This window comes from Geotrypetes seraphini, chromosome 9, assembly GCF_902459505.1.
Source record: "Geotrypetes seraphini chromosome 9, aGeoSer1.1, whole genome shotgun sequence".
Taxonomy (NCBI): Eukaryota; Metazoa; Chordata; class Amphibia; order Gymnophiona; family Dermophiidae; genus Geotrypetes; species Geotrypetes seraphini.
In genome coordinates, this window is record NC_047092.1 from 180,675,959 (window position 1) to 180,701,550 (window position 25,592).

Below are 25,592 nucleotides of genomic sequence, written 5' to 3' on the forward strand. Positions count from 1 at the left end.
GTCAGGATTCGAGCACTTTGTTCCAGGCATATGGATGGAGTCTGGAGTGGGCAGTTGAGGAGAAGGGCATAGATAGGAGGGACCTACTGGCTGAGCGGAGCTCACAGGGGGAAACATAGGGGGAAGATAAGTGAAGAAGGATGAGGAGCTGCTGAGTGAATGCATTTGTGGGTCAGTAAGAGGAGTTTGAACTGTATTTAGAAATGGATGGGGAGTCAATGAAGTGACTTTAGGAGAGGGATAACATGACTATAGCGGCTCTCGCAGAAAATGAGTCGCGCAGCTAAATCTTGAATAGATTGAAGGGGAGCAAGATGGCTGAGCAAAAGACCTGAGAGAAGCGAATTGCAGTAATCTAAGCGCAACGAGATAAGGGCATGGATAAGAGGAAAAAGCGGCAGGTTTTATCTGGGTGGAAAAGGAAAGAGAGGAGTCAAAGATGACCCCGAGATTTCAAGCAGACAAGACAGAGAGGATACGAGTGTTGTCCACAGAGACAGAGAACGGGGGAAGTGGGGCGGTGGGTTTAGGTGGGAAGATGAGCAACTCCGTTTTAGCCATATTCCGTTTTAGATGGCAATGAGACATCCAGGTGGCAATGTCGAACAGCAGACTGAGACTCGGGTCTGGGTGTGGACAGGTAGATCTGGGAGTCGTCAGCATAGAGGTAATCCTGGAAAACATGGGAGGACAATGAATGAGTTGTGGTGTTTTAAGGAAAGCCAACGCAAATTGAAGAAGGACTGGCGAAATGAGCTTTTGACGTGGCATTAGTAACCAAGCAAGCTACTGAATTTCTAATCAGCTGGAGCAAACTGAGAGAGGTTATGGTGATTTGGCGCAAGAATGTGGAAAGTGGAAGCTGGGTGCTAGTGAGAAGTGAATGTTATAGGATTTCATAGTTTAAAGGTGGATGGCTTGAAAAGGATGTCTGTATTACAAAGAAGGCTACCAGTTAAAATAATTTAATTCTTGTTTTACCACGTTTAGGAAAATAACATCTAAAGAAAGCTGGCCTGCAGTCTAGCTAAGCAAGTGAACATCAATGGACGACTAGAGCTCACTGTGGTCAGAGCTCAAAAGCCTGAAAATAATGGTAGGGGATGGCGAAATAAAAGATGGGACCCTTGAGGCTCACTTTACTTTGCATAAGGTTGTCCAATCTGCAGCTTGGAGCCCCTCTCATCTGATTCTTTGAGGTCCTCTGGCTGGCTATTTTACAAGAAATTTGGGGCTCCTTTTACAAAGGTTTGCTAGTGTTTTTTTCACGCAACCGAAAAACTACCACCTGCTCAAGGGGAGGCGGTAGTGGCTAGCGTGCACACTATTCCGTGTGTTAAGGCCCTAACACACCTTCGTAAAAGGAGCCCTTGGTTATTTACTGTAAACTAAATTAAACTAAACTAAACCTTAAGTTTGTATACCGCATCATCTCCACAAAAGTAGAGCTCGACACGGTTTACAGGAATTAATATAGAAAGGAACTCCAATGGAAAGAGAAAGGGCTTAGTAAAAAGAAGGAAAGAGGGACTTAGTATAATGGAGAGGGAGGGAGTAGTTACATTTTAGAGAAAAGCCAAGTTTTCAAATGTTTTCAGAAGCGTTGGAGGGAGGTCGAACTCCGAAGAGGGGCAGTAAAGCTGTTCCACAGCTCGGTGATCCTGAAGAGGAGGGATGGCCCTAGTTTTCCTATATGGGATATGCCTTTTAAAGAGGGGAAGGATAGTTTGAATTTTTGAGTGGATCTGGTGGAGTTAGGATTCGAGGAGATCCAAGATAGTGGGAAAAGAGGAGGAAGGATACCGTGTAGAGACTTGAAGGCTAGACAGGCGCATTTGTAGTGAACCCTGAGGATAACTGGGAGCCTGTGAAGCGGGGAGACATGGTCGAATTTGCTTTTTGCGAAGATTAGTTTAGCCGCGGTGTTCTGAATCCGCTGAAGTCTGAGAAGGCTTAAGTAGATGGAGTTGCAGTAATCCAGTTTGGAAAGAATAATGGAATGAACGAGGACAGCAAAGTGTTGTTGATGGAAGCAGGATCTCACTTTCCTTAACACGTGAAGATTGAAAAAGCATTTTTTTACTAAGGAGTTGAGGTGATCGTTAAAGAGTCAATGATGCAAACTTATGTCTCACTTAAAAATATCAATATAAACACCAATTAAGTCAAATTGCAAACATTTGGTAATCTTAAGATGGAAAGCAGAGAAATGATGGTTAACTGTGAACTGGACTAGTGGACCTTAATCTGATTCAACATGGCTTAGCTTATGTTCTTGCATGGCTCAAAACTGAATTGCTTCAGTGCATACCCCTTTTCTTCTTTAAGATTTAAAGAATGTATATCTAGTAAAAGCCCTGAAAGGAGACTAAGGCTGCATCTTCCACTCTGTGCAAGTCCCCTCCACCCCTCCCCACACTCCATGCTTGCTGCCTCGGTTTATTTTTTTTTGACTCGAGAGATACTGTATAAATAATGCGCCTTATCAATCCTTTCAAACTCTGAATATCCAAGGCAACTGAGAAAAACCAGACAAAAGCCAAGAACCGAGCTAAAGAAAAATAAATAAGAAAGCAATTTTCATGGAACCCCTGGAAGACAACGACAAATGCGTCTTCTTGCTGCTGCAAAAAAGCCAACTTCATTCTTTTTTTGTTTTCCTTTCAACAAGTTTCATAGAACAGAAACCACAGTGAAACTATGACATGCTCTGATTTACTGATCAGCGTAGCTCAAGTTGCAGCAAATGATAAGACAAAAAAACAACCTTCTTTTGAAATAACCTACTGCCATTGGTTTTCACTACCCTCTCATTCGCATACCGTAATTTCCACTAGATCAGGCAGACAGGAAAGTTAAAAACATTTTAAGAGGGGGGGAAAGGAGAGAAGGAAACCACCCAGGCTGTCCTTAAAGAGACAGATAATCATTTATCACCTGCAAAGACAGATTTATAAGAAGAGGGCCCCCTCTGTTCCTTTAAGACTGCAAAACAGATGGGAAGTGAATGGACAGTCAGCAGGTCAAGAAAACACAGGGGAGGTACTGCTCGTCTGCTCACAGCATAAGAAAAGAGGTCAAGATTGTAACTGCATGGCTAGATACTGGTAAAGGCCTTTCTTCAAGCTGTTCCAAGGACAAACCCTGGTCCTGATCCTGCTGTCAAGCCCTTATAAATATTGGCTTGTCAAAGGGCCTTCAGTGGTTGTATTTAAAGGGAGGGGGTGGGAAGGATGAACAGCAGGATGAAATCACACAACCATTTCTTAAACAATTACCTCATTAATTGAGCAAAAGGAGAGGAAGCAAGGCCAAAGCAGGAGCGGGAAAGTGTCAACTAAGCATAACAATTTATACCATGAATGTATGGAACAACCAACACAGGGCAAGAATAGTTTTAAGGGCACATTCTGAATAACCTGCATCACAGATCCATGAAAACTTTCATGGCACTAAATGATCACTTTAATTCATTTATGCCATTTGATAAACATCCTCTAGTAATATGCAAGGCATCAAAGCAATTTACAACGCAAATTCTTAAAGAATATATCAGCCAATCTAAATAAAAACCAACTGCTTTTAAGTGTTTTCTAAAACATTAGCTGCTTCTAAGCTCAAGTGCTTTTTTCATAGCTGGGCTTTGGCTTTGGCACCATTTTCCAGAGGAACTGTAACTTGACCGTACCATATGTTTGGTGAGCTTCAATTCAATTTTGAAACAATATGATTTCTATCTAATTTTCTGTTTATGGTTGTCAATGTTTTTGAGATTGCAATATTAATTAATTACCATTCTGTGCAAAATAAAACAACATGTACAATCAGAATTAAATCCCACTAAATGCTGGTTCAATACAGAGAGGAACTAATAATACAGTGGACAAATTGCCACTGCTGGGTCAGACAAGTGGTCCATTGTGTCCAGCAGTCCGCTCCCGCGGTGGCCCTTAAGTGAAAGACCAGTGCCCTAACTGAGTCTATCCTTACCTGCATACGTTCTGGAGGGTGTTTTCCCCTATAACAGCCTCTGGAAGAACATTCCAGTTTCTACCACTCTCTGGGTGAAGAAGAACTTCCTTACGTTTGTACGAAATCTATCCCCTTTTAGCTTTAGCTCGTTCTCTCTACTTTGGAGAAGGTGAACAACCTGTCTTTATCTACTAAGTCTATGCCCTTCATTATCTTGAATGCTTCGATCACGTCCCCTCTCAGTCTCCTCTTTTCAAGGGAGAAGAGGCCTAGTTTCTCTAGCCTCTCACTATATGGCAACTCTTCCAGTCCCTTAACCATTTTTGTCGCTCTTCTCTGGACCCTTTCGAGCAATACTATGTCCTTTTTCATCTATGGTGACCAGTGTTGGATGCAGTATTCTAGGTGGGGGGCGCACCATGGCTCGGTACAGCAGCATGATAACCTTCTTCAATCTGTGATCCCCTTCTTAATCATTCCCAGCATTCTGTTTGCCCTTTTTGCCGCCGCCACACATTGCGCGGACGGCTTCATTGACTTGTCTACCAGTACTCCCAAGTTTCTTTCCTGGGGGGGGGTCTCTCCGACTACTGCACCGGACATCCTGTATTCGTGTATAAGATTTTTGATACCAACATGCATCACCTTACACTTATCCATGTTAAACCTCATTTGCCATGTTGCATTAATACATACAGTCTGTTCTTGTTAGTCACGTTGTATGGTTTCAAAAAATGTTCATGAACCATGAAATCGTGAATAACGAAACACTGAGCATATCGGAAAACAGAGGTTAGGATTTAGCAGAACATGTGCCTCAAAACCATGGAAAGTGAGCAATGGATTTTGTTGAGAAAGGGTTAGATTGCACCATGAGACGGTACTTGGAGTACCTATACTTGCTTGTACTGTAACTCAACTCTCCAGACCGCGAAGTGAACGTGAAAGCAAAGAAAGCTGGGGGGGGGGGGGTGTTTAACAGCTGATCTAGGAATATAGGAACACAGTGGCATGAATAGGGAAAATTGGTCTCATCTGATGGAACTACAGATACGCAAAAACGTGCAAATAATTCTAATGGATTGTACTGCAATCTGTTACTGTATAATAAAAAAATACTCAAAAATACGATGCATATATATAAAGTCAAATTACTTTTTCTTCTTTAAAATTTTGTATGGAAGACAATTCTCAGTGTAATGAACAGTAACAATACACGTACTGACAAAGGCTGCTTATGACGACAAATTATGAGAACATAAAAATAGCCTTACTGAGTCAAGACTAATGGGCCATCTAACCCAGTAAACTGTCTTCACGGTGGATAATCCTGGTCACCAGTACCCGGCAAAAACCCAAATAGTATCAACATTCCAGAACCTAATCCCCAAACGCATTACTCTGTACTTCTTTGCACTAAGGAGTGTGTGGCACAGTGGTTGGAGCTACACCCTCAGCACCCTGGGGTTGTGGGTTCAAACCCCACGCTGCTCCTTGTGACCCTGGGCAAGTCACTCAGTCCTCCATAGCCCCAGGTACGTTACGATAGATTGTGAGCCCGCCGGGACAGACAGTACCTAACTGTAAAACCACTTAGATACCCTTGATAGACGGTATATAAAACACCTAATGAACTTTAAAAAACTTAAACTTGAATTTTAGTTGCTAGATATTAGACCAGGGGTGTCCAACCTTTTGGCTTCCCTGGGCCGCATTGGCTGAAAAAAAATGTTTCTGGGGCCGCACAAACGCTGCAGCAAGACAGAGGAGGGAGCTGGCAAGACAGTAAACACCCGGGGGCAGCAGAGGAAAACACTTCATCGCCCTTGACCGGGGCCGCACAAAATACTTCATGGGGCCGCATGGGGCCCTCGGGCTGCAGGTTGGACACCCCTGGTTTAGACCATTCCTCTAACTTTTGCTGATACTTTTTCATGTTTTCCACTAAACTAAACTTTTCCACTCCCTCCTTGGTGTCTACTCTGTTACAAATCCTGGTATCATCTGCAAAAAGTCAAACCTTTCCTTCTAACCCTTCGGCAATGTCGCTCGCAAACATACTGAATAGGTCCGGCCCCAGCACTGATCCTTCAGGGACTCCACTACTCACCTTTCCTTCCTCTGAGTGAATTCCATTAACCACCCTGGTGGTAAAACAGTATTAAAAATATGCATTTAACAGCTTTGTAGAACAATCATATAACAGAAATATGATAAAAGGTCTGGATAAGTTCCTAGAGGTAACACCATACACTGTTATTAAGGCAGACCCAGGGAAAGCCACTGCTTATTCCTGGAGTCTTGCTACTCTTGCGACTTGGTTTGGCCACTGTTAGAAAATAGGATACAAGCTTTGGTCCAACCCAGTATGTCAATTCTTATTTTCTTTTCCATAACTGGTCGCCATACTTGAAGAAGGACACGGTACTAGTCGAAAGGGTCCAGAGAAGAGCGACTAAAATGGTTAAGGGGCTGGAGGAGTTGCCATACAGTGAGAGATTAGAGAAACTGGGCTTCTTCTCCCTTGCAAAGAGGAGACTGAGAGGGGACATGATCAAACATTCAAGATAATGAAGGGAATAGACTTAGTAGATAAAGACAGGTTGTTCACCCTCTCTGAGGTAGAGAGAACGAGAGGGTACTCTCTAAAGTTAAAAGGAGATAGATTCCGTACAAACATAAGGAAGTTCTTCTTCACCCAGACAGTGGTGGAAAACTGGAACGCTCTTCCAGAGGCTGTTATAGGGGAAAACACCCTCCAGGGATTCAAGACAAAGTTGGACAAGTTCCTGCTAAACTGGAATGTACGCAGGTGAGGCTGGACTCATTTAAGAGCACTAGTCTTTGACCTAAGGGCAACCGCATGAGCACACAGCTGGGCAGGATGGACCATCGGTCTGACCCAGCAGCGGCAATTCTTATGTTCTTATGGCATTCTATAAACAACAGGATAAACCAGACACACAACTGGGTGATGTCATCTGACAGCACTGACCCAAAGTGCTTCTTTAGAGCTCAGGAAAAATATAGGGAGGTTTCTAAGTGCAGTACTTCCCCCACAGCTGCTGCATTATCAGTCTCTATTCCAGATCTTAGCTGCCAGCTCCCCAGGGAGGTAGATGAAAATGTGTGTCTTATCATGCTTTCGGAACAGAACCCTTACAACAGGTAAACAACTTTGTTTTCTCCATCAACAAGCAGGATAAATCAGTGCCACACAACTAGAGAATCCCCAGACTGAGCACTGGTCAACCCGGGGAACTGGCTTAACTGAAAAAACTTTGCAGAACTCCTTGATCAGAAGTGCTGTTACTACCAGACATTTTATCTAGGTACTAGCAAGATGTAAACTTGTATACAGAGGACCACATCAGTCTACAGATCTCATTTATATGTGCCCATGACATAGTCAGTGCCCGTATCTGATGAGCTCTGGATCCATGCCTGCTTGGTTGCACCAATGACATAGTTTCAAGTTTATTAGGATTTTATATACCGCCTATCAAGGTTATCTAAGCGGTTTTTACAATCAGGTACTCAAGCATTTTCCCTCTCTGTCCCGGTGGGCTCACAATCTATCTAACGTACCTGGGGCTACGGAGGACTGAGTGACTTGCCCAGGGTCACAAGGAGCAGCGCGGGGTTTGAACCCACAACCCCAGGGTGCTGAGGCTGTAGCTTCAACCACCGCGCCACAGTACTCCCCCAAAATTCATGAGGGTTCCGTTCCAGGAGCACCTGCGAATTTCAAAAAACCGCAAATGCGGTTTAGGAGTGGATCGTAGGTGGGAGAGGGCTGCAGGTGCTGAAAAAAAGGCTGATGTCCTGCGGGATTGTCCTTAGTATTTTCTGTCCGCCTCTTCCGGGAACTAAAGTCAGGCTACAAAGCAGCTCCTGATTGGTGTAGCCTGACTTTAGTTCCCGGTTGAGGCGGTCAGAAAATATCACATATGACCGAGTCTACGATTCACGAATTCGCAGGAGTTTACTGTATACAGCACATCAGATAGGTTCTCTTTTACACTCACTGCTGTTTTCCATTTTTTTGGTCAAAGGTTACAAACAGCTGAGCAGACTTGATATTTTTGAACCCTTTCCAAATAGTAAGGCAGCATTCTCCTACTACCCAAAGAATGAATGGGGAAGGGATAGCAAAGTGACTTGATATACTGCTTTTCTGTGTTACAATCAAAGTGGTTTACATAATACCTACAAGTACATATTTTGTACCTGGGGCAAAGGAGAGCTTAAGAGACTTGCAGAGTCACAAAGAGATGCAATGAGGACTGAAATGTCTGCTCCCATTTGGTTTTGTGTGATTTGGGGAAAGGACTATGGATTAAATGAGAAGGAAAGGAAATAGTTTCAAGTTTATTTGATAAAATCGCTTTTTTCAAAGATTACAAAGCGATGACATACAATATAGGGATAGACAGATGTACATTTCATAGGGAAATCGGGGAAGAACTACAGTTTGATATAAGAAACTTAAGATGGGCTTGATCTCAGTGATGAGAAGTGGTATAAGTTATGGATATGGCCATTCAACGAACAGATATGAGAGAGATAATTTTCCAAGAACATGAGACTAAAATGGTCTAGAATTTGGCAGCTACAATTTAACGCAAAAATATGCAGGGTCATGCTTTTGGGCTGCAAAGACCCAAGGAAGTAGTAACATAAAGACCCGAGTAGTCCATCCAGTCTGCCAAACCATACATGCCCCATAAATTAATTATTTAGTTTAAATGGTCCTTTTACTTAGATATTTCTGGGCCAGAAACCCAGAGCCCGGGCTAGTAGTGTGCTTAGGTTCCATCTACTGGAGTCTCCATCAAAGCTTACTCCAGCCCATCTTAACTATCCCAGCCATCAAAATCCTCCCCAGACCGTCCTCAACTGAATGTTCATATATGGGACACAGCCGGGCAAGCCTGTCCAGTACTGGCCTTAGTTCCTTCAATGTACACCCATTACTTTCTTATTATAGATCCAATGTGTTCATCCCACACTTGTTTGAACTCTGTCACCGTTTTCTTCTCCACCACCTCTCTCGGGAGCGCATTCCACGCATCAGCCACCCTCTCCGTAAAGTAGAATTTCCTAACATTGCTCTTGAATCTACCACCCCTCAACCTCAAATTATGCCCTCTGGTTTTACCATTTTCCTTTCTCTGGAATAGATTTTGTTCTACGTTAATACCTTTCAAGTATTTGAACATTTGAATCATATCTCCCCTGTCCCTTCTTTCCTCAAGGGTATACATATTCAGGGCTTCCAGTCTCTCCTCATACGTCTTCTGGCACAAGCCTCCTATCATTTTCGTCGCCCTCCTCTGGACCGCTTCAAATCTTTTTACGTCCTTCTCCAGATACAGTCTCCAAAATTGAACACAATACTCCAAGTGGGCCTCACCATCGACCTGTACAGTATAGGGGGCGAAGTACTGTGCACAAAAGAGATGCAGGACTTGTATCTGATTATAAGATGGCCAAATAGGTTGAAAACCAACAGCAAAACACCGCAGTTCGTCTAATTTTTAGACTATGACAGACAGATCATATAACTCTCTATTATAGGGAATTACACTGGTTTTGAGGCGAGTGTGCTATTTAAATTTGGATGTCTATGTTATAAGGCAGTCTATGGAATGGCTCCAGGGTATTTAGTTGAGCATTTTAATTTCTCTAGTTTTCAACGTTCTTTACGAGTATCAACAATATTTGATTTTCCATCGGTTAGGAGATGCCATTACAAAAGATTTTACGACAGATTGCTTTTATATCAGGCAGCCATTTGGGATTCTATTTTTCGCTAATTATTTTCCATTTCTTATGCGAATTTTAGAAAACTGCTCAAGGCTTATCTATATGATAAATTTTTATAATTGGTCATTTTGGATTTGTTTAATTATAGCTCGCTGTTTGATGTTCAGCTCCTCTTGCTTATTGTAAACCGCAAAGATCCACATGGTTTTGCAGTATACAAGTATCTCTACTACACCAACAATCTGGACCTCTGAAGAAGGCGATTCCACTGAAACACGGATCGTGTTGGGTCCTGCCTCATTGGAGCATATGTGGCTTATGACTTTGATGTTTTGTGTAATACATCAACAAACAAGCATCAAGATCATCCTCCTCCACAGTATCCTTTTGTTTTCATGTTATGTTACGCACAGGGAGATCAATAGATGGAAAAAAAAAGGGGGGGGGAGGGACAGTCTCTCTTTATAAGCCTCCGGTGAGATTCCATTTAGAGCACCAGGTACATTCTGGAGATTGCATCTTCCAAAAAAGATATAATAGGATGGGATCAGTCCAGAAAGTGGCTTCTAAACTGGTCAGAGGTCATCATAAGGCATTTGGGGGACAGACAAAGATCTCAATATGAATATTTTGGGAATAAAAGTGGGAGAGGGGAGTTATGATAGAACTTTTTAAAAACGTGTGGCATAAATGCACAGGAAGTAGGCCTCCTTAAACTGAAAGGAACCTCCGGAATAATAATAATAATAACTTTATTCTTATATACCGCCATACCCAGCGAGTTCTAGGCGGTTTACATCAATTAACAAATGATCTGCATTGACAAGCTTATTTACAACAAGTTACAAGCAGATTTACAACAAATTACAATCAGATTTACGATAGATTACAACAATTTACAGCAGTCAGCGGGGAAGTTACAGCAGTTTACAGTAGTCTGCAATGAAGGGAAAATGTACAGCAATTTAACAGAAATTGCAGCTTTGATCGAACTAGACAAGGGAAGTAGAGAGTGGGACAAGGGAGGATCTGGTGAGGGCGAAAGGGGGGAGGGGTGGGGCCGGTGTTATGTGGGGTGAAGGGATTAATTAAGGGTCATGTTTGAGAAAGGGATGAATGAGAAAGGGAACAGACTCAAGAAATACTTCTTTATGGAAGCAGGGTGCTGAATGTGTGGCAGTGGCAGTGGAGGGGGTGCAGATGAGAACTGAATTCAAAAAATGACCTGGCCAAGCACAGAGGATCTCTGAGGAAGGCACAGTGATTAGAGCTACAGCCTCAGCACCCTGAGGTTGGGGGTTCAAATCCCACCCTGCCCCCTGTGCAGGTCACTTAATCCCCCTTTGCCCCAGGTACATTAGGTAGAGTGTGAGCCCACCAGGACAGACAGGGAAAAATGCTTGAGTACCTGAATGTAAACCACTTAGGTTATAAGTGGTATAGAAATACTAAAACTAAAGAAATAAGATTAGTAGTTGGTATGGAGGGGCAGACTGGATAAGGCCTTTTGGTCTTTATGTACCATTTTCAAGCACATCTATAATCTAACCACCCCCTCCCAATATTCAAAGCTATTTGACTGGCCACAAATGGCCGCTGACCAGCCACAAATATTCAGGGCCAGATAACTGCAGCAACCTGCCTCCCACAACCTGAGTATCAGCCCAGTGTGTTTCCAGGTGCTAAAAGACAATGATACAGCTCTCTAAAGTACGTATTTCATTAAGTCAGAATAGCAGCTCTGGCTGAAGACTGATAATAAAGATATTATATGCTATGTTTAGTTTGTGTGGTTCTGTGTTTGGTTTGTCTATTTGGGGAATAAACCTGATTTAACCTTCACCCTCTGACATTCCCTTTTATGGGAACGAAGTAAAGGGAAACAGTTCAAACATCCATTTATTACTGAGAAGAAAACTGAGCAACAGGTATGTAAACATACTGTAAATCTGCAAATGGGTTAATATATCTGCCAGACATGACCACTAATGGTGCAGATGCTACAAAAAGAAATACTTGACAAAGTGGCGAGATAATCTTGTAGATTTTGATTTCTCTCCATACCTGTCCACTCATCACTTGACACCTCCCCAAACCGCCTACAAAATGTTAATTCCTGCCTACAACTCTCTTGCAGGGTACATTTGCTTTTTTAAACAAAAAAAAATAAAATTCTGCTTTGCTGTCATAACAGAACTGATGCACATCATCCCTTTTGCATATTTCTTTTTTTTATCTGACAAGATTTATCAAGACATGCCAAAATTTTCCTTTAGGACCACTGGGATTATTAGAAGCCTGCTCAACATACAGTTCTCTACATTTGATACCTTGTCCAAGTGGATTAATTCTTCAGAATGACAACACAATGATAAGGACAGACAACTGTAGGCCCAGGCGCCAGTTCTGTGGGTGCCAGGGCATCCCCAATATTCTTCCCAGCTCTATTCTGGCACTAGAGCTGAAAGCTTCAGGATGCAGAGCTGCAGAGTAAAGCAGGAAGCCTGGTGTCTCCTGCTTATTTGCAAAGACATGCCTGACCAATCAAGGGGGAGCAGAGAACAGCAGCCTTGTAACCCAGCCAGGCTTCCTGCCTTTGATCTGCCACAGAGAGAGAGAGGAATCTGGAAAAGTAATAAGGAGCTGAGGGGCAAGGAAAGGGAAGGAAGGGTTGAGAAAGGAGCAGAAGGGCCTATGGGGTGGGAGAGACCTGTTGACAGAGATGATCGAGAAGCTGGGAGACAGGCAGGAGACTAGGTGCGAGAGGGGGTACTGGCTAGGAGTTAATACTGCTGGGAGCTGAAGGAATCAAAGAGGAGGGGTGTCAGCTAGGAAAAGAGGAAAAAAAAATCAGGGGAAGGGATGGAGAAGAGGTTGACAGCGAGGCTGAGGAACAAGAGAAGATACAGGCACTGAGAGTTGGAAGAACAGGTTGTAATGGAAAAGAGGTTGAAGAATGACAGACGGGCTGGGAAAGGGAGAACAGAACTGAAGTGAATGCAAGCTGGTGATACAGGACTGCAAGAAGACCTCTGCAGGACATAGTGAGAAGGGGACTGATGGGGGAGAGGCAGAATAAGGAGTCCTGAGAAGAGAATGGATCATGTTGGAGGAAAGAAGCTCTGAGAGGCAAAGAGAGGGATGGGAAGAGGCAGCAGGCATGAAACTAAAAAGAGAAAGCCAAGAACAAACAGACAAAAGAACGGATTTGAGCCACAGCTACAAACTTTTTAACAGCTTCTACCCCAAACTGGGGTGGGAGATATAATATTGCTAACTGGGCTGGCTCAGTTGTGGGGGAGACAGCTGGTACAGGTTTTATTGTTTTGTTGCAATAATTTTGAAGGGGAGAAGACTTCTGGTAGTAAGCAATATTAACAACTAAAAATCTTTCCCTTCAAAAATTATTTTCCCCTGGCAGCTCAGATACTGAGGGGGTTATGGTTAGGGACTGAACAGAGGGGGAATGGAGAGCAGCATTGTTCTCATTCTTCACAAAAAACTAAAATATTATTTTCCCATTATTATTATTATTTTTTTTTTTGAGGGAGTAGGGATCGAGTAATTGCATCATATTTATTTTACCTAGGTGGGAGAGTGGGGTGCAGTGGTTAAAAGCTCCAGCCTCAGCACTCTGAGGTTGTGGGTTCAAACCCCTGTTGCTCCTTGTGACCCTGGGCAAGTCACTGAATCCCTCCATTGCCCCAGGTACATTAGACAGATTGTGAGCCCACCGGGACAGACAGGGAAAAATGCTGGAGGACCTGAATAAATTCATGTAAACCTTTCTGAGCTCCCCTGGGAGAACAGTATGGAAAATTGAAAAAAATATGAGAAAATGGAGAGCCTAGTGGGGTTTTTGAGCTATGTGAGCAGGAGTCCATTTGCGGAGTTTCTGCAAGGGAACACCGGATTTGGAGGGTTAGCTTTATAAAGGCACTTAGGTGCCTACTTTGCCTTCACACACAAATGACCTGGTTTTAAATGATCTCCATTTGAATGATAGCAGGCAAACTTGCCAACATTCATCATCTGTCGCATGGAAAGACAATTCTGAATGTTCAGTTGACAGCACAAATATCAAATGAGATAAAGGAGTACTTATTTAAAGGGGGAAAAAAATGAAGTTTTATGCTCAACTATGGTCATTTTAACAGATTTAAAGATGTGTGGAGGCCAATAATAAATTATCATAATGATTAATGTTAATTTATTATTCTTTTTCCTTATATGATAATTGAAAGAATGGGGGGATGGGTGGGTTATGATAATTCAATATATGTATGTGCATAATTTAATTGATTAATATACATAGGAATAATATTATTCATGTATAGATATGAGATGGGGTGAGATATAAATCTTTTAGTTATATATTGTTATGGAATTATCAAGTGATAATGTAATATGTTGTGTTCATATTTTAATGTACACTTGATGTATATGTTAAAATGAATAAAGATTTGGAAAAAAAAAAAAAAGAAATTATGGAAGCTCACAGATGTACTTACCAGCAATCAAGGAAAAACCAAACCAAACACACTTCCTCTCTTCAGAAATGTACCAAAATCTAATACTACGACCACATGCATCAAAGCTTAAAGGCAAGATTAATAGGTAGTAAACAAGTCTTGATTTCTCTGCCAATTCATCATCATCGGCCTGTGTTGACTTAAAATGCGCTCAGCTCTTTCAGGATCCATTTCTGAGTCTGGACCTCAGTGCCTGGCTCCTCATCAATAATTTTAAGGAGCCCGAGCAGGACTTGGATCTCTGTCATCTGGAAACCTGAAGTTAAGTAAACTGGCTCCCTGTCAAAAGAAGGTTTATTGCTGATGCATGCTTCTCGCTGGAGGATTAGTCCACCCTTTTTAAAGCCCTTTCTACCCTGACACAAAACAGGCACGGCCTTATCTCCAGGCAGATGCAAACAACCCCATCCACTCTTCTGGCAACTGTTTAAATTTGCCACTTTCATACTGATGTTCAAATGCTGCTTTTAAAAACTTGATTTGTCCCGGGTTCCTTCTAACAGATCTGCTCTCTCTGAGGTGCTTTTAATGTTCTGTTTCTTTTTTACAAAGCTGTGGCAAAAAGGGACCTTGGCACGGCCTTATGAGTCTTTCCTAAGTGCTAAAGCCCATTTCTCTAGTAGCCAGTAAATGGCCCGTTTTCCATTTTCTGATTTAATGGCCAAGCGCAAAATTAGCGTGAGCCCTTACGGCCACCTACTACTACTTATCATTTCTATAGCACTGCCAGATGCACGCAGCGCAGCGCATTACGTTAACCGTGTACGAGATAGTCCCTGCTCGTTAGAGCCTACAATCTAATCAGACAGACAAGCAGGACAGTTGGAGAGGCAGGGGAAGGCAATTCCGGTCCTCGACAGCCACAGGCAGGTCAGGGCTTCGGGAAATTACACTTCCCCCTCCGTATTCGCAAATTCCGTATCTACGGATTCGCTTATTCGCGGTTTTAAAACAAAAAAATGCATTTTCATTTTTCAGGCTATTTTAAGCCCTGTAAGCCCCCCCCCCCTTAAGCCTTACCTGGTTTTCAGGCAGGAGCGATCTTCCCACGCTCCTGCCCCGTGCAGATCACTCACAGGAAATGGCTCGAGAGACAACGGGAGCTCAAGGCAGCCATTTCCTGTGAGCGATCTGCATGGGGCAGGAGCGTGGGAATCGCTCCTGCCTGAAAACCCGCTAGACCACCAGGTAAGGGGGGGCTTTCAGGGCTTAAAATAGCCAGAGGAAGTGGGGGTTAGGGGCAGAACCAACCTGAATATTATTCGCGGGCCGGCTCTGCTCCTAACCCCGCGAATACAGAAGGGGAAGTGTAAAGCCCTTTTAGTTTTCTTTCAGGACTTCATCCTGATCACTTTTTAAGCTCTTTATGTCCTCTTTCTATGCTTACTGTAGTTATTCCCACTCCCCTCATGTGTAAGTCTGTAACGTCCATGGTTTTTGTTGTATTTTAATAATATGGACTCCTATTTTAATTGAAAATCGCTTTATAATTACGGCATTGCGATACATCAAAATTTGAATAAAACTTGAACTTGAAACTTCTGTGCTCATATCAAACTAGCAGAGAAATTCCACAGATAGATCTTATGGTGATAAAAGTCAATGGCAAAGTTGCCCCTTTTTTTTAGTTGCCAAAATGAATGGGGGTCGGAGAGTCTGGACGTGTTGCTGTTAACCTTGGACTCCTGAAGGCCTGTTTATATGTATTTCTGATGCATCCAGCCAATTGACCCTCATAGCTCCAAACTGGCCCAGGAGTCCTTGGCTCAAGGACTTGCTATGTCTCAAGAATGATTGCCCACATCCCCTGCCACAGATGAAAAGACTTCTACTTCAGGGACTGGTAATTCATGTTAGATCCAACCACCTTATAATTTATTAACCTGATTGCTATACCACCTTTTCTAAAACAAGCCAAAGCGGTTTACAATATTGTCTTATGGCTTGGCTTGAGAAGTCACATTTAAGAGACAGAAGATTTTCGGAACAAATGATTGCCATTTTGCTTCAGGTGAGGAAATGTTCCACCTGCACAGTACATGTGAGAGTTTGGTGGGAATTTGAATCCTGGTGTCCAGATAGAACAGGGATCTCAAAGTCCCTCCTTGAGGGCCGCAATGCAGTCGGGTTTTCAGGATTTCCCCAATGAACATGGATGAGATCTATTTGCATGCACTGCTTTCAATGCATATTCATTAGGGAAATCCTGAAAACCCAAAATGGATTGCGGCCCTCAAGGAGGGACTTTGAGATCCCTGAGAAAGAACAATCTCTCCCTTTTCAGCATTTACAGCTCACACTTTAGCTATTCTTCAAAATGGACTTCAATGGCTACTGGCACTGGGTTGGTTTTTTTTTTTTTTGAAGGTCCAGATGATAGCCTTATCTTGCTTCCAAGGGCTCTTGGAGAAGTTTTCAATAGTGTTTCATTTCGATCTGATCCAATTTCTCAAGAGTATTTCACACATGCATCCCTCTTTTCACTGATCCTGTCCTGATCAGAGAATAAATTTAGGGCTCCTTTTACTAAGAAGCGCTAGCGGTTTTAGTGCACGCTAGACGCTAATGACTCCATAGATATGGCGTTAGTTTTTCCCGCATAGCGTGGGGGTTAGCACACGCTACTCTTCAGCGCGTGATAAAAATGCTACCACAGCTTAGTAAAAGGAGCCCTTAGTCCTCAAAATTTGGGGGCTTTTCCTTTTTGAACCTCTTAAGAGGGCAACCTTGAAAGACCTCTAAGTTGGTATTCTTGTTAGCTATTTTGTCAGCTTGTCAGCAGATAAAGACCCTATGGCTCATCAATGCCATCTACTCTTCCTGTCACTCCCTTAGAGATCCTATGTACACTTCTCCCTCTGAATCCGTGGGTTTAGTATCCACAGATTCGGTTATTCGTGGTTTCTTGCCCTGGACCTCCCCCTAGTTTTTATGGGTGAATCGCTACATCCCAGACCTCCCCAGACCTTGCGGCGATTTTCCTACGCTCCTGCCCCGTGCAGAGCCATCATCAAAAATAGCTGCCGTGAGTTCCCATGGTCTCACGAGACTACAACCTACTAGACCACCAGGTAAGGTCTGGGGAAGTCTGGGATGCAGGAGGGAGGTGAGGATGGGTCAGAGTCGGCCCTAAAAGTTAGTTGCGGTTTTTCAATAATCGCAGGCCGGCTTTGCCCCTAACCTCCGTGTATATGGAGGGAGAAGTGTACTTATTCCAAGCTTTCTTGAACTCGGATACAGTTTTCGTTGTAAAGGAATCCTTTCCTTCGATTTATTGGTGAGAAAGTTTTGATTAGAATGGTTCCTTTCTTCCTACCTAGTCTCTTATTTTCATGTACATCAATTACTCTTACTTATCTTTCCACAGTAAAAATATGGAGAGTTTAAGTCACTAACACCCTCTCCTTATACTAAGCCTGAGAGCACAGTAAATACTACGATACCCATAGGAATTGAATGGATGCTTAAATTTGCTGCTTGCTTGCTGTATTCTCCTCAGGTATTTGAAGGTACCCAACAAATTTCAAAGATCAAAAGATTTGTCCTTTTTAGGAGGTGCAAGGTAGCCTCTAAGGCCACTATGGCTCAGTAACTCAAAAGGGATGATTTTCTTAGCTTATATTCTAAATGGAAATAAACCTCTTTAGGTTTTAAGATTGCTTTAGAAGTTTCTCGGGTACAGTTGCGAGCAGTGACTTCTGTTGACATTTATAGGATGGTGACCTATTTTCACTTCATTCTTTTATAAAGCACTACAGAATCAATATTAGAGCATGAACGGAAGCCAATTTGGATCCAAGGTCTACTTTACTACATCCCACAAGTTCTGGACTGGTCTGGTAAGGATGCTAAGGAAGGAGAAATTAGATCTTACCTGTTAATTTTCTTTCCTTTAGTGCCACCAGACCAGTCCAGAGGCCCTCCTGATATTAAAAGTCTCTGTATGAAATCTGAATTTTTTGCTTGTTGTAATATGTTGCATTTTCAATATCTGCAGTTTCTTCTTATGTTTCAAAATTCAATTTTATATAACCACATTTTAGAAAAATTATTCAAAATGTATAGGTTAAAGCAGTGGTCCCCAACCCTGTCCTTGAGGACCACCAGGCCAATCGAGTTTTCAGGCTAGCTCTAATGAATATGCATGAGAGATTTGCATATAATGGAAGTGACAGGCATGCAAATCTGCTCCATGCATATTCATTAGCACTAGCCTGAAAACCCGATTGGCCAGGTGGTCCTCCAGGACAGGGCTATGTACCACTGGGTTAAAGGATATTCCTTTGATACTACAAATTAGGTGCTTTACTTTCATGTGATCTCCATTGTTTTGTCATTCGAAATACTGAAGACCTATAGCTGCACAGTGACCTTAGAGGGTAGAGCACACAAGTCTTTAATCTTTGTATCCATCTGCTGTTTAATGGGAATAATCCCTAGGTTCTGAATTGGACTGGCAGGACTAAAGACAAGAATATTAACAGATAAAACCTAATTTCTCCATCCTGGTTAACACATTTAAAATATAGCACAAAACGTCGTAATATAAAAAAACGTCAACAGAATGAACCCAGATATCTGAAGAGAGGTTCCATGTGGTACCACCTCTATGCTGATGACTCATAAATCTACCTCTCCACGCCTGAAATTTCTACAGGAATCCAGGCCCGAGTCTTGGCCTGCCTCTCTGACGATGCTACCTGAATTTCTTGCAGCCATCTAAAATTAAACATGGCCACGACTGAACTCCTTATCTTTCCCTCCTCATGCTCTCTGTCTTGTCGGCTCGCAATCTCAGGGTCATCTACGACATGTCACTCTCCTTCTCCTCTCTTATCTAATAGACTGCCAAAACTTGTTGTTTCTTTCTCTAAAATACTGCTAAAATTCGTCCTTTCCTTTCTGAGCATGCTGCCAAAACCCTCATCACCTCTCGTCTGGATTACTGCAATGTGCTTCTCACTGATCTACCGCTATGCCATAACTCTCCACTTCAATCTGTTCAGAACGCTGCTGCACGCCTCGTATTCCGCCGGGGTCGTTATACCCACATTACTCCTCTCCTCAGGTCGCTTCACTGGCTTCCAGTCCGTCTCCGCATACGATTCAAACTCCTCTTACTGACGCTCAAGTGTACTCGCTCTGCAGCTCCTCAGAATCTCTCCTCTCTTGTTACCCTCTATACTCCCCTCTGGGAACTCCGCTTGTCAGACAAGTACCTCCTCTCTGTACCCTTCTCCTCTACTGCCCACTCCCGTCTCCATCCCTTCTACCTTGATGTACCGCATGCTTAGAACAACCTGCCTGGCTCGCTACATCAGGCTCCGATTCTGGCGGTATTCAAACCTAGTTATTTGAAGCTGCATTTAAATACTGACCTAGCCAACACATCTGCCTGTCATTCCCTTAATAGTCCCCCTACCACCTTTTAGCCCCCTCGGTGTATCTGTCATAATTAGATTGCAAGCTCTTCTGAGCAGGGACCGTCTCTTGCACGTACAATGTACAGCACTGCGTCCGCCTGGTAGCACTATAGAAATAATAAATTGTTGTCACAAAAGCTCACCAGGATAATTCTTACATTGGCTTAATAAAAAGTGTCACAACCTGAAAAGATGTGAGGTAAAGTGATCTTGCCAACTTCTCAGCAGAATAGTTGAAAAGAATCTGCTTTATAAGAAACAGCTCTAAACTATAAAGTCTCCTTATCTTTCACTCAAGTGCACAGCATTTCTAAGTTTCAGCTGTGCACAATCACGCCACAAGCGGTTTGTGGCACTTCTACAGGTGTCGGTGGGCTGACAAACAGCCTTACCTGGAGGTCATGTACACATCTGCCCTATTTGATGCTTAATCCACTGTCTTCTAACACTAAGCAGAAGGGAAAGGGAAGACGACCTGCAAGCTTCATCTCTGGGATTGTTCTTCAGTTCCTTGAATTTCTGGCTTCAATTAACAAGGCAGCGCTGAAGGATTATCTATACAATGCAACTATAAAGACACTGGCTAATAAACTTTACTCTCCATTCGTCTTACTGTACATGGGACCATATGGCAAAGAGTTATAATCTGATCAAGGTTTGGAGGGAACCAAAATGCCAGTTGTTTTCCTAGCAATTATACCTGGATTCACTTAACTCCGTGCGGTTTTTATGAAGCTGAGATACATTTTCTAATTTTGTTCTCCATCTAATTCTTTTTGCAAACATTGCTTTTTTTCCCCAGTACAGTGGTACCTTGGATTACGAGCATAATCCGTTCCAGGAGAATGCTCGTAATCCAAAATGCTCGCATATCAAAGCAAGTTTCCCCATAGGAAGTAAGGGAAACTTGCTTTCATATGTTTTCACCCCCCACCTTCCCCCCCCCCCCGAGGCCAGTAGCGCTGCTCCACCCCCACGAGAACCGGCATTGCTCCCCCCGAAGGCCCCCCCCCGTGAATCGGCACCCTCCCCCCCCCCGTGATCCGGCACCCCCCTGCCGCGACCTGAGGTCCCCCCAACCCACCCGAACCCTCTTCTTACTTTTCTGTAGCCTCCGCAGCGGCACCAGCAACAGCATGTTCTGTGCGTGGTGCCGGTGCCTGAAGATCTGCTTCCTATGCTGAGCCTTGAGAGTTCACGGGGCGGCGGTGGGGGGTGCTGGATCGCGGGGGGGGGGAGTGTGCCAGTTCGCAGGGGGGGCACTCGCAAATCGAAGCGCGCTCGGTTTCCGAGGCGCCGATTTTGCGAATGTTTTGCTCGTCTTGCAAAACACTCGCCAACCGGTGCACTCGTAAACCGAGGTACCACTGTATATCTATCTTGACAGGGAGAAGTACCAGCCTTTCTTAGGTTTCCAGCTCAGCTGAATCCTGCCACAGCACCAAGTACCTTCTTTCATTTTTCAGGCCTGTTTTACTCCAGCGATGGCACCTTTTTTTAGGGTCTGCCTATTTGTCCACACACAAGTTTTTCTGAAACAAAACCTTTTCACAACCGAGGTTACATTTTAGCAGGTGGAGGACTGCCGCATTATAATTAACCTTGAACTAGAAGACCTGCAATGCAGTTACCAACCCCAGATGGCCAAAGAGGATGACTTGGGATCTCTAGGGAAAGGGTCTATAAAATATTGAGTAGTATGTAATGGGTAGAACTTGTTTACTCTTTCTAAATATACTAGGACTAGGGGGCATGTGATGAAGGTACTAAGTAGTAGATTTAAAACAAACCGGAAAAAATACTTCTTCACTCATTGTGTAGTAAAATTCTGGAATTCGTGGCCGGAGAATGTGGTGAAAGCAATTAGCTTAGCAGGTTTTAAAAAAGGTATGGATGATTTCCTAAAAGAGAAGTCCCTAAGCCAAGATTAAGATGGCTTAGGATGAGCAACATAAAATCTGTTTTTCTCCTTGGGATCTTGTCAGGTACTTGTGACCTGGGCTGACCACTGTTGGAAACAAGAAACTGGGTTCGATGGACCTCGAGTCTGTCCCAGTATGGCAACTCTTACGTCCCAACAACTGCTGGTGGTATGGCAACTCTTACGTCCCAACAACTGCTGGTGGAAGAGGCATGGGAGATCTATCTACTTCTCTCCCTCTGATCCTTGCCCAGTCCCAGGGGATGCTCCTTGCCTCTCACCAAGCTTTGGGTGGAGCAATAACATTAGCAGCAGATAGTTCTAAGGAGCTCCAGCGGCATTCCTGCCAATGGAGTGGTGGCTCATCTTCTCTGCTCGCCTTGGTGCTTCAATGGACATTGCTTTAGTGAGGTGAGAAGGGCGAGATGAAATAGAATGGATGGACAATGCACCCAGTCATTCACTATCCATATGCACATCCAAATTCATTTTCATGTAGACCAGTGCCCGCTGACTGCCTACAAGACGTGCCTCTCACGGTGAGAGAGATATCCTGTAGGCAATCAGCCAGCGCCTCTCTGTCTCTCCACACTTCTTCCCTGCTGGCACCCCCCACTGGCGGCTCAGGGCTCGTCTAGAGGGCCTTTGCGCACATGCGTAACACCATCATAGCGACATCCGCACACTTCTGAATGCCTCAAGCCACGGCCAGTACGTTTAGTGCTCTGCGGCTCGACAAAGTTTGCAGGACACTGATGTAGACTCCTGTACAGACAGACCCCAGCTGCTCACTTGTGCACACATTATCACCTCCAACTATGTACCCCATGCAGAGTCACTACCAAAATATCTCATTTGTGTACTTGGGAGATAGGCCTGTGTGTTACACTTTTAGCACACGTGTTCCAGCTCACGTGTATGGCTATTGTGTGACTGGTGGGATGACTTCACACGGGAACCACAGAGACTGTGTACAAAAGATCACAGATCAGGGAAAGAAAGGTTTTGCACGAAGGGACAAAGAGAAATGACTGGAATGCAAAGCCTGGCTGGGATGTCAGGTCTCCGCTGCCAGTTTCTTTGCTTCTCTAAATGAATCACTGCGCAGAAGAGGTTTTCAAGTGCAATACTCACAACTGGAACATCTGCCAACTAATATATGATCAGGAAGTGTTTTAACGTCTCTCACCAATCATCTGTCAAATTTCAAGAAATAAAAGCTACCATTTTCTAAGAGGAAGAACTTTATTCTTATAACAAGCAAACCTTACAATGCACCTACAATGATCGCTCGTCTTATTTCTATTAACATCCCAGCCATATGAAATGCAGAGAACAGAATGGAGGTTGGAAAGAAAAGGGGAGAGAGAGAATGAGAAATAAGAGAACAAGTCCCAACAAGCCCTATGTACACTCAGCAGAAGGGAAACACAAACTCAGGAAACAAAGATCTGCTGCCTGGGGGATGCCATGGCATCAGACTCTGATGAACAGTAAACAGAGGCAGGAGGCCTGGCGCACGGCTTCTTCTGCTTGCTAATCCCTCAAAGCACTACTGAACAGGAGAGCTGATGCCACCTTGTGGACCGATTCAGAAGAGCATGCGGCTCAGACTAGCCAGCACCCTCACAAAAATGCTCTTGCTTGGCTTCCCCTGTTTATCTTCCTCTAAGTCCAAGAGCAATCAAATCTATTAAGCTGCAGCCAGAAGAATTCCTCAGAAGAGCTTTGCTGGGATGCTGACCAAAATACAACAGTACAGAACTGAACAGTTCCAGGAAACTAGCAAATCTCTCTTAACTAAAATAGAATGATGGGCCGTGGTTTCTGTACAGATATTATCTCCAAATCAGAATGACTTTATATGTTCAGTGAACCTTCTCTATCAGGCTTTCTTGTAGAAAACAACAAAAAACAAATTCCAGGCTACTGAAACTTTGATACCCTTTGATACCCACTATTACTATTACTACTACTATGAATTATTTCTATAGCGCTGTACAGAGTCACAAAGAAGACAGTCCCTTCTCCAAAGAGCTTACAATCTAAATGGCCAAGACAGACAAACAGGGGAACGGTTAATCTGCTGGCTGGATTGGAGGGCAAAGGAGTAGGGTTAAGGATTGAAAGCTGTATCAAAAAGGTGGGTTTTCAGTCTGCTTTTAAACAAGGGAAGGGGCTTGGTGGACAAACTTGGGTAATTTAATCCAGGCACAGATGAAAGGAATGAAGTAGCATTAGCAGTGTCAATGCTAAATTCTTGGAAAGATAACCTGAAGCTGACCAAAAGGATATTGCAATTTTCTCTTTCAGTGCTAGCCTTCTTCTTACTGTTCTCTGGTTATTTATACCAGTCCTGAAGTTACTAAAAATTTCCTCCCAATTGAAAGCAGGGTGAAATTCAAAATCATGTTTCTGATGCATACACATAATTCATCTTTTAGAACCGCAATACCTAGCAAACAGAATCGACAACCATAAACCAACTCACACCCTACGCTCGAACCTAGAATACCTAATGGAAATACCCTCCCTTCAGAGACATCAGATACAAAAGCGTCAGAAAAAGAATGCCTTCAGTGATAGCCCCAATTTAAAACGTCTGCGATCTCCCGCCGAAGGATCACTCCCACAGAGTAAATAATAATAACAATAGTTTATATACCGCAGGTCCGTGAAGTTCTATGCGGTTTACAATGATTAAAAGATGTTACAGATTGAGTAGAATTAACAAAGTTAAGAGTTAGTGATTAACAGTTCTGGGGATCAGTAGTTGGGGACTAAGATTGTATAGGTCAGTTCCCTAAATACTTCAGGAACAGATGTGTTTTTAGGTGTCTCCTGAATTCCCCATAAGTATTAGCAAGCATAAGCAATTGTTCCAGATCTTTACCCCATAATGCTGCCTGATGTGAGAAAAGATGTTGATGATGTCTTTTAAATTTACATCCTCTAACCGGTGGGGAAACAAAATTCAGATGTGAGCTTCTCTTATGTCTCTTTGATGTGAAAGAGAAAAGGTCAGTTATATATTTAGGGGCTAAACCGAATATACCTTAAAGCAAAAACATCCAAACTTAAAACTTCACACGTGCCTCCATCGGCAGCCAGTGTAGAAGTCGGTAGGAAGGTGTTAAATGATCCAACTTCTTCAACACACAAAGTAGCCTGACTGCCGAATTTTGTACCAGTTGCAATCGCCGCATATTCTTCTGGGAAATTGCCAAATAGGCGATGTTGCAGTAATCAAGTTGGCTCAGTAGAAGGGATTGTCCCAGAATTCTAAATGATGAAACATCAAAGTATTCCCTAATGGACCGAAGCTTCCAGAGGGTGTGAAAACTCTTTCTAACTAAGGAATCCACCTGGTCTTTCATGGTCAGGCTTTAGTCCAATGTTACTCCCAATACCTTCATAGTAGATTGAATAGGATCGCTAAGATTATTGATGCACATTGATGTTTTAGGGTCAAGCGTGTGTGGCGAAGCAGCACTTGGGCAAACCCGCGAAACAAATCAAATAAAGACTAGGAATTGAAAACAAATCACAAGCAGAAGAGACAGATTTCACCCATGCAGCGAGGCTGCAGGAACAAACTGGACATGACAGGAAGCTACCAGGCAGATAGCCTAGAGGGGAGGGAACAAGTTTTATTAGCCCTGCAGCTGAGGCTAAAGAGGATACAAGATCCACGAGTTCAGCCTCCAGAGGGATTGTACAAGAATAATTCTTATGAACCATAACTTACATAGTAACATAGTAGATGACGGCAGATAAAGACCCGAATGGTCCATCCAGTCTGCCCAACCTGATTCAATTTAAATTTTTTTTTTTTTTTTTCTTCTTAGCTATTTCTGGGCAAGAATCCAAAGCTTTACCCGGTACTGTGCTTGAGTTCCAACTGCCAAAATCTCTGTTAAGACTTACTCCAGCCCATCTACACCCTCCCAGCCATTGAAGCCCTCCCCTGCCCAT

General features: G+C 43.3%; 1 protein-coding gene across 5 annotated transcripts in view; it reads right to left on the reverse strand.

Moving 5' to 3' along the window:
• OPA1 (OPA1 mitochondrial dynamin like GTPase) overlaps positions 1-25,592 on the reverse strand; it is a 128,059-nt gene that overhangs the window by 13,386 nt on the left and 89,081 nt on the right. The window lies entirely within an intron of this gene.